Here is a 10,955-nt window from a genome sequence, read left to right as displayed (position 1 = left end):
CTGTCCGAGCTTCGCAGGCGCCACGACTCCCCCCTCGGACCTAGACCTCGGTCCAATCAGAGGCCAGTAGCTTGACCCTCGCACGTGGGAGCCAAGTGCCTTCTTTTCGGATCTGCTGTCGCGTCGAGTCCTCTCAGCCGTCCGATCAGAAGCCTCGCCCCTATAAATAGAAGGGTGCGAGACCTCCCGGGGATAATTTTGAAATTTGTCAATTTTCACCACTCTTTCAATATTTCTTTCATTCCAACTTCCCCCAAAGGCCCGGTATTATACCAAACACCTGAAACACGTCCCGAAGTGCCCGAGAAGCCCGAGAAATTTATCTTTTCGGTTTTGAAGCCCAACCATCACAGAGCCCGGTTTCTCAATAAAACTCTCGGTTTTATTTGAAACGATCGTTTTAGGAAACGCAGTGCTGCCCGATTATCATTAAATCAAGTGAGTGTGTAGTCACTTTCACCTTACACATAGATATGAAGTATTTACCGTAAAATACGTGCTATGTGTAAATATATTAATTGTTTATTTGAGGTGACTGTTAAATAGATGTTTTATACAAGTTTTAAACTGTATATGTATTTTATCTACAAATATGTTGGGTAAAACATGGGTAGACGAAATAGTCGACGGGTGTTAAAATGATGAGAGGCCTCGATGTTGTTGTTGTTGTTGTTGTTGTTGTTGTTGTAGTCGTATAGCGGAGTATAGATGACGACCACGGACCTTTCTAGACAGTCCAGTGGAACACTAGCAGGTTCGCAACTTGTAGGTGTTGGTGAATTATATGTTCATTAGCGTACTCCATCCCCCTCATGGTTGCCTTTAGGACATGTATGGCTGAGGAGTCCCCTTAGCAGTAGTGTCCATCCCGATGATATTCCTTAGGCTAGGTCCCTTGTGATAGGTGTTTAGGGACGTAAAGTGAGGATAACGGGAATGGGTAATCAGGGTTATTTATGATTGGTGAACTTAATAAGTTTATTATTATTTTGGGTTGAAAACCCTATATGCTCACTAGGCTCCTAAGCCTGACCCACTCAGCTTTTTATGTTACAGGTAGTGGACCCCGAGCATAGTCGGATGATAATGAGAGATTTTTTGATTATAGGTCACTAGTTGTAAATAACTGTTGTAAGGCTTATAATGTCTTGTTTATGCTTTTGATCTGTATCGGAACATGACCTCTCGAGGTTTTGATATGAAATGAAATTATATATTTCTTAAAGAAAGGTTTTGATAAACTTTTATCATGTTTTGTTTTGGGGACCAATTCCGCAACATCTTTTAAAAGGATTTCTCTGATTTTATTTTAAAAGCATAAATTAAATCGGTCTTTTCTGGCCGAGAAATTAGGGAATGTCACACTACTAGTGAATTCTACGGATCCCCCGTAGTCTTACAACACTTTCCACACTACCTGACTACTAGTGAATGCTACGGCTCCCCTGTAGTCTTCAAACACTTTCCACACTACCTGACTACTAGTGAATGCTACGGCTCCCCCGTAGTCTTACAACACTTTCCACAACCGTAGCCCAATACCTTACCCCTAATCTATCGATTCGGAACGCATACAGAGCCGAGCACGCACTCGATCGAACACCCGAAATGAACTCAATTCATGAATGAAGCCTCAACCTGCTTCCCTAAATTCTGCTATGAATCCCCCAAGAAGATGCGATTCACACGCTAGGGAGTTTTACCGAACTCCAAACTTACACAACCCTCAAACCCAATAGCCACTTGGGCCGCCATTTTCCTCGATGAGGATGAGAAACTCATCCCGGTCTCAAACCTGCCCCTGTCTTGAATACTTGCGCGATTCTCCCCCACTTAGATTCGACTAAGTCTTCGCAATACATGAGATTTGAAGGATTCCCAATCCTTCTTACTCTTAAATAACCAACTGTTGACAACCTGAGCTCACCCGCTGCTAGTGTCCTATATCCAAGCGAAACTAATAATCCCAGACACCTTGAAATGATGCCCCACCTATATCTTGAACTCCAAATAACCGATGCCCAGACCAAAGCCTCAACAGTAAACCACTTTCCGTGGCGCTTCCAAAAGCCAACTCAAGCATAATGCTGAGTTACCAATCCTGACCGTATATCTAGATAACATTGAACGCTCCAAACCAGCTAAGAGGGGAAACGATCTTCACTAACCACCCCGTAACTCACGGTATGCAAATGGCATAAGATCATGTTTAAAGGTACAATCCAATCACTAGCAGGGAAACAAACCTAGAGGTACACTTACTAAACCTTGAAACGAAAAACTCCCTTGTATAGTTTCCCACAAGAACTGCACTGAATCCGGCCCTACTGGCCTCTCACAAGCTGACTCAAACTCTCGAGTTCCTTCCCGGGACCTTCCAATGTATGTACATGATCTAATCCCCTCTTTCCACTGTGTTCCAAATCGATCCCTCGTTCTTGGCTCTAGAAACCATAACATTCAGGGTCTTGCACCCTAGCACACTCACCAGGTCAATCGTCCACGGCTGAACTGCAGCAGTTGAAGCGACCTCTTCCCTAAATCGAGCTACAAACTACTCCCAAGACATAGTCTCTAATCCCGAAAGTGCAATAGATCGCACAATCAATCCTTTCCGCCTGATACAAGAGAACCACGACAAACCCAAAATCCTGGCAGTCCTCCTGCTAACTGGCTCACCACCGGAGCCGGGACCAACCCTGGTCCTTCCCCTTGCGTGCTCATCCTCATCTTGAAAAGCAGCCATCCCCACTATCAGAGCAAAACCCAAAATTCTCCTTCCCATAAGCTTCTTAGATTCTCCAAGACTCTCACTGATTCGAGTATGGATCTTGTGCTTTTAGTAGTATGGGACCATACTACCTTCCACACCTATCCATACTTTCCTCAGCAATCCTCTCGAATCCTCCAAGTCACCTACTTCACTAGTGCACCAAGTATCCGTTAAACCACAACACGATATATACCGAAGCAACTCCTAGGCTCCCCTAGGTTCCCAACCTCACCCTGCCATCAGTTGCTGAAGAACTCCGCATGATGCCAGCCATCCACCTCCTGGATATCGTCATATCCACTTAGTGGCTGACTCCCATCACTCAGGAGTTCCACAGCACAAAGAAAGCAGCATTCGTGCAGTAGCACTCCGATCCATCGAACTATCATAGAACATTCAACCCCCATATCGCAACTCGCGCTATCCAAATCCATCCACCCTCACTGTCGGCTGCCTTATGAATGCAAATTATACACAGAACAGGATCTAATAGACTGTCGAATAATAGACTCTACCCTAGGACCACAACCAAACAAGGAACAGGAAATAAGGCCAAATCTATTATTCTAAGGCTATAAGATCCTAACCGTGTACAATGTTAAAAGCATACACGTAGCAGTTACTAATACCAATAATCATTCTCATTCTAGCATGGCATCAAATATTCCCAAGGCTACAAGCATCACATATCAGGCCAATCTATTGCTGACTACTCAGCACTAGCATGCAAGTCTACCAGCTCATACAACATATAAAGGCATCTCCCCTATCCCTAACTAGTATGCGATCCTCAGATTCATAAATCAATTCATAACAGATAACATGTATGGGTATTCTGGTGAAACTTACTTGAGCTCGGCTGATTGCATGCACCACACCCTTTCTTGTCTTAGAAATTCTTTACTTAAAAACATTTTTCTTTTGAAAACTTTACAGATCCTCAGTTTGAGTTCAGACACACCCGGAAATATGTCTGGATCCCTCAAACCAAGGCTCTAATACCAACTTGTAACGACCCAAAAATCGAGGGTAAAAATTTCATTCTAAAATAGTCAAAATATAGATATCATTTATTCCAAACATCGTTAATTAAAAACGTTTATCAGAGTTCATCCCAAAATCATTCAACGCGGAAAACATAGGTGTGTGCACTGCGATCAATCTGAGCCCTTCTTTTCCAAATCGATGATACCTGAAACCAATAAACAAAACTGTAAGCACGAAGCTTAGTGAGTTCCCCAGAGCATACCCCACATAGTCCACATAATCACATAATCCATATTAGCTATAAAAGCTACATAAGCCATATCAATCACATATCCATACATATCGACATATACGGATGTCGTGGGCTTGTCCCCAGGGTCTTACTCCAGGATGTCATGGGCTCTCGCATGGTCTTTGATAGGAAAGCCATGGGCTCTCCACATGGTCTTACATCCAGGTGCCATGGGCTCTCTAATGGTCTTCCATACAAGTAACACATAGACAACTAGCATACCCCTATACATGCTTACCAGACATATCAGTAGTGAATCTACATTAACACTACAACATAGTAGGAAAGCCATGGGCTCTCCACATGGTCTTACATCCAGGTGTCATGGGCTCTCCCATGGTCTTCCATGCAAACATACCACATATACCACTAGCATACTTCCTAGCACATAAACAGCTAACATATCACATAATACGACTTCAGCTAATATACCACATATGATAAAATGGACCGACCTTGGTGCCTTAGACCCATTGGTATGGTGAGGAGACTCACCTGGCACTGCTGAAGTCCCGCAGATAAAACTCCAGTGTTGGTTGACAGGTTCTCGAACTGTCAACATCAAAACATAACCCAATTAATAATTGGGTCCCACTACATAACCATAAATACATACTTTGGATAATTACTACATTACCCCAAGCTTGGCTTTATTCCAGCCCAAGGTCCAATCCATAGGCCCAAAAGTCAAACTAGGAATCAAAGCCCAACATATGGCCCAACTTTCCAAATTGGGCCCAAGCCTTTACATGGTCTTATTCAAAGGCCCAACCATTTATTCCGGTCCAACATTTGACACTCTAATGGCCCAATATCATATAATCCTAAAGGCCCAAACTATGGCCCATCTATAAAATTGGGCCCATACCTTCACATGGGCCTTACCCTAAAGCCCAACAACACAGTCTAGTCCATATGATCATTCTTGGATGGCCCATTAATGATCCAATTACCAAAGCCCAATGGAAAGGCTCAACTCAAGGCCCAAGTGAAATTAGGGTTTCACATAAAATGATGATTAGGGTTAAGTGTTCATACTTAACCCATTAAGGACTTATTCCAGTAAGGACTTAATCCATTAAGTCTAATATTGCTTTAGATTAATTTGCCAACGACTATTAATTAATAATTTAAGTTTAATAAATAATCCCGATGCGGGTCCCGATCAGTCCCGAAATTAGGGTTTCATGGCATTAGGGTTTTACAAACCCTAATTAGGGTTTTGCAACCCATCTTAGCCCAATAGGCCCAAAACCAGGTCCTTAAGCCAATTAGGGTTTTCCTTAGGTCAATTAGGGCTTCCTTGGGCCCATTAGGGCTTCATTGGGCCCACGAGGGTTTCATGCATCCCGGACAAATCAAACACAAATAAACATACCGCCACCCAACGCGGCGGCTGGTGGCGGCAGTAGGCGGCAGCCACCACCTCACGGTGGTGGTTTTGAGTTACTTTCATTATTCCTTTGGCTTTTTACAATTTTTACAACGAAATCACAAAATAACACACACACTACACTAAATATACACACACACAACCACCCTTGTGGTGGTCGGCGATGGCACATGGCGGCAGCCAACACCTCACGGTGTTGGTGGTTGCTCTTCAAGAATTCCGGCTAGACAACACCCAAACATAGATATTTACGAATCTAATCCGACACTTTACACTTTATCCCCGACTTCTAACATTGTAGCCTTTGGCTCCCGGAAACCAACACCTTGCTATATAATTATTGATTTTAGAGCTATTATACAATCATTTATTTATTTATTAAATAAACGGGTGTTACATTGCTATTGGGAGCGTGCTTATTATGTAAGGTGTTGCAAGTTAGCAATGCTATTTATAGGAAACAAAGTTCTAATTAGCAAAGTTGTAGAGTTTGGAAATTGTTTCGCTATAGTAAGATTATAAGGGAGAGGAAGGCCCTGCCATAACGAAAGATTATAGCAAAAGATTGATCAAGTATCATGTATTTATGTAATACATTATGTATCAAATCCCATATGCTTCAAATCACTACTAAAAAAACAACCTTTTACGACATGCAATGCGTGTCGTAAAAAGCTCAGACGACACGCAAATACATGTCAAGGAAGGCCCTGCCATAACGAAAGACGACACGCTTTTACACGTCGTCTCGCATTTACGACGCGCATTTACGACGCGCATTTACGACACACATTGCGTGTCAAGGAAGGCCATGTCATAAAGGAAGATGACACACATTTGTGTGTTGTTGTAACATCCCGAGATTTTATAGGTATTTCCGAATCCTCTCTTCTATTGTTATTTTGTCATTTTAGTCCCTGGGGTTAGAAGAGTCGACCCATGACAAGTCTAAGGGCTAAAGTTGCAAGTTTGGGATCAAGAGAGTACGCTAAGCGTACATAAGGGTACTCTGAGCGTACTAGGCGTGCCCTAGTACGCTGGGCGTACACTTGTGTATGTTGGGCGTACTCACGTCAGGTGGAAACCCTAATATTTAGGGTTTGGGTGCTATATAAACAACCTTATGAGCTCATAACCATCCCTTACCTCAGCCTCCACTGTTTAGAGCCGTTTTCCCCAAACCCTAATCATTTCCTTGAGTGTGTGAGCTTATAAAGTGTATTTTGAGTAGTAGAAGAAGAAGGTGTTGCATCAAGGTGTTGGAGAAGGAGATCAAGCTTGTAGATCTGAAGTTGTTTGGTGCCCTAGAAGCTCCAGAAGGTAAAAAGCTTCAAACTTGATGTTTGCATGATATAGATCTAGCTATTCTAGCCTTATGGAACCATTCTTGTCCCAAAAATCCCCAAATTGATGCATGATGTGATTTGGACAAGATAAGTTGTCCTTTCAGACCCTTGAAGAGGTCTTAAGTGATAAAAATGAGGTCCTAATAGCTTAAGTTGTCCCATGCATGAAGTAGAAAGGTCTTCATGGATTAAGACCATGGATTAAGAGCTTTCTGGATGTCCAAAGTAATAAAGTTCAAGACTTTATGGCTATAAGACACTTTTTGTCGATGGATCTGAAATATGGGCTTAACTGCTTAAGTCATTAAGCACTTATTAGGGTTTTGGCAAAACCCCACGTACACCCAGCGTAAGTTCTGTACGCCCAACGTAAGTTCTGTACGCCCATCGTACTGAGTCAACCACCCCGATGGTGGTCAACGTCAGGAAGAGTACGCCCAGCGTACCAGAGGAGTACGCCCCGCGTACGTCCTCTGTTGGGCCTTTGACAAATCAGGCTTCGGGATTGGGCCACTTTTGGACTAATTGTACTTGGGCCTTGTTGGGCCCTCTGAATAATTGAAGTTGGGCCAGTTTTATAAGGGATCCTTTAATAAGGCCCATTTAGGAAGTTAGGCCCTAATTAGGAAATTTGGGCCATTAATGGGCCTTGGATATATGGGCTTTTAAGATCATGGATTTGGCAATTGGGCCTTGGCCCAATAAAGTGTTGGATATAGTGTCTAAGTCCATAACTTTATTTGGTATGTACTTGACCCGACCCGACATGGTCCATTTGGGTTGCATGGCATTGCAATACTTGGATAGACTAAATGAGAGAAAGGACACTTGTGATTATTAATATATTATAAGTTCTAATATATTAATAATAGTATTATTTAATTAGTATTGATCAAGTATTAATTTAGAATTGATTTGGTGATCAAAATGAGACTAATTAAATACATAGGGTTGATTATGACAATCATCTAATCTTTTATGGTGGATTCATGATCCATGGTTTATTGTGATTTGGACCTCCATGGATATGGGAGTTACAAACCCATGGATCATTAGAAATCAAGAGTCATGACAATTAAGGGCATTCATGTGTAAACCCTAATTGTGACAACACTATAAAAGGAACCCTATAGCTAGCAAAATCGGCGACTAGTTGATTCTAAGAGGGCATAACCGATTTTGAGTGTTAGTGACATTCTCTCAAGTTATTCCAAGTCTTGTGGTGTTGTGTGAAGCATTTGAGGCACAACATTTGGGGTGCTAGGCTCACAAAGTCTTCAAGGAATCCAAGCAACAAGAAAGGTATGTACTTCTACTAGTTTTTATATTACATATTCCCCATGCCATGCTAGTTAGGAAGTAAACCTTGAAAAATCAAATTTGCATGTATATTAGAGAAAACATAGATTCAAGGTTTATAGGGTTGCATGTACACCATAGGAGTGTTAGAATGCTCAAAACCCATCAGTGGTATCAGAGCCTAGGATTGTTTTCTGTATACTTGATGCTAACTGCTTGAAAAATCGAAAAATTGCTCACTGTTCGAATGGACTCGCCGAGTGCAAGGGGAGAACTCGAAGAGTCCAAGACAAAATTCATCATACTCGTCGAGTAGGATAATGCACTCGACGATTAGGTGCGTGCTGGGCAGTTTTCCGAGTTTTGTTGCTGGAAATGGGCTAGAATCATTATCCCAAACTGTTTTGGACTTGTAAAATCTATTTTTAAAAGTGGTAATGATTATGTTAACCCATTTCAAATGACTATTATCAATTTTCAAGTTTTATATGTGATTTCTTGAAATTATTTGATATGAATATTTGTTCTTATGAGTTTTAGAAGATCATAGGAATTGTGTGTAACCTACATGCTAGTTTAATTCATGATCTTAATGTTAATGATGGTGTTCATAACTTGTCCTCAAGTTATGGATAACCAAAAGTCACTTCTTTAAAAGTTGTCATTAAAGAATAGTAGGTTTCATAAAATGAAGAGTCTTCAACTTTATGAACCATTAAAACTCATAAGTTACAAATTGAAGAGTCTTGAAATAGTTTCAATACTTGCCCTCAAGTTTTAGAATTTGTAAAGTCTTACACCTTAATACTTTAATTCCAAATTAAACCTTAGATTTTTAAAAGTTTAAAAATCAACACTTATACTATTATTATAATCTTATTTATATAGATATGTATAAGAATAAGTCATTCTTACCGCAAGTAGGCCTCATTCACGAAGCCGGTCTATAAGGGGGGTATAAGGTTGTTGCCTATAAAATGGCAGCTTAATGGGTGTCTACTCTCACCCACCGCTTCCTTGACTGGTGGAGGGTCATTAGCCGAACGGGTAGGATAAGACTTTAACTCTCATTAAAAGTATAATGAATTATAAAGTAACTATACATTATTAATTCCCAATCTTACTTACTTTAGGAAAATGTGAAATAGGTGCTAGCCCATAAAATTACACTTTGTACCTTACCAAGTCGTTAGTGGATCGTGTGTGGTTAACCGGCACACTAACAAGGACTAGTAAGTGTGGCAAAGGGTAACTTGACTTTATTATAGATCGGTGGAGCGTGTGTGGTTAACCGGCACATCGATTAGGTAATATAGTGAAGGGTACCAAGTCAATTTGTATGGTTATTCACACCTTGTTTGTGATCCTCGGTGTCCCAGTCACAAACTTGAGAGGGCACAATCGAGATTTAAACATGCCATTGAAAAGTTCAATGTATCTCAAAAGATATAGGAATTTCAAATCCAATAAAACCTAATAATAAAATATTTCGTTCTTATGGTGGAAATTGGTAAATCGTCATTTACCTACCTTCAAATATTTTATAGCTTGGATTACGGCATCCCTCTTCCAACTATAAATAGTTTGTTGGATCCTAGCCTTAATATTTCATTTGGGCGACTTATTAAGGACTCTTAATCTAATGAAACTTGCCTTTCTTTTCTTTCAGATGTCTTCCAACAATGCTTATAGCTCAAACCCAACAGGCTCCTTTTCCCTTATGAACTTGTGTGGGAAAGTCACTTTTGATGGATCCAACTTCAGTGAGTGGATCAGAAACATCAGGATGATTACCCACTATGAGGACAAGGTGTATGTTCTCGATAGGGAGCTTAAGGTTGTGAATGAAGTCACTGCTACTCCTGAAGAGTTTGCGGAGTTTGTTGCACATGAAAAGGATGCTACTAAAGTAGCATGCATCATGATGGCCACCATGACTCCTGAACTTCAAAAATCCTATGAAGATTTCTACCCCTATGAGATGCACCAGGATCTGATGGAAAGGTACCATCAGAGTGCACGTCAGGAGAGGTATGAAATCATCTCCTCCATGATAACAACCAGAATGAAAGATGGTGAACCCATCACCGGTCACATGCAGAAAATGAAAGGTTCGTTGACCGGTTATTGAAGCTCAATGTGGACTTTCCTGAAGAAATGGCGATTGACATCATTCTCCATTCCTTACCTCCAAGTTATGATCAGTTTCATATGACTTATCATATGAACAAGGAGGAAGTCACACTGAGTAAACTTCAAGGACTTTTAAGGACAGCTGAAAATGGCCTTAAGAGTAAAGCGGTTGTTACTTCTACTTCTACTCCTTCAGCAGCCCCTGTTCTTGCGATTGGGCAGTGAAAGGGTAAGAAGAGGAAAACCCCTTCGAAGGGTACCATGGGTAAGCCCCTTGATGGTTCCTCTTCTAGTGGGACAAAGAAAGGTCCCATCACTCCTTCCTCAAAAAAAAAGGAAGCACAATGCTTCTATTGTCAAGAAAAGGGGCACTGGAAGCGAAGCTGCCCCAAATACTTGCAAGATGTAAAGGATGGGAAAGTTAAACCCACCCATGCAGGTATTTATACAATATTGTCTAATAACTCATCTAATGCTAATTCTTGGGTGCTTGATACAGGTTGTGGTATTCACATTTGTACTGATTTGCAGGGCCTAAGAAGAAGTGAGCAAGTGGAGCACGGGAAGATAAACTTAGTCATGGGCAACAGGAAAGTATCACCTGTCACCAAGATAGGAATTTATTCTTTATTGCTAAATAATGGGTTAATGTTAGATTTGAATAAATGTTGTTACTCACCGGAAATGGCGAGAAATATTATTTCTTTTCATGGCTTGTACAAACAAGGGTTT

This window comes from Lactuca virosa, chromosome 8, assembly GCF_052849685.1.
Source record: "Lactuca virosa cultivar CGN04683 chromosome 8, Lactuca_virosa_CGN04683_v6, whole genome shotgun sequence".
Classification (NCBI taxonomy): domain Eukaryota; kingdom Viridiplantae; phylum Streptophyta; class Magnoliopsida; order Asterales; family Asteraceae; genus Lactuca; species Lactuca virosa.
The sequence above is the reverse complement of the archived record's forward strand: the minus strand, read 5'-3'. Positions refer to the sequence as shown.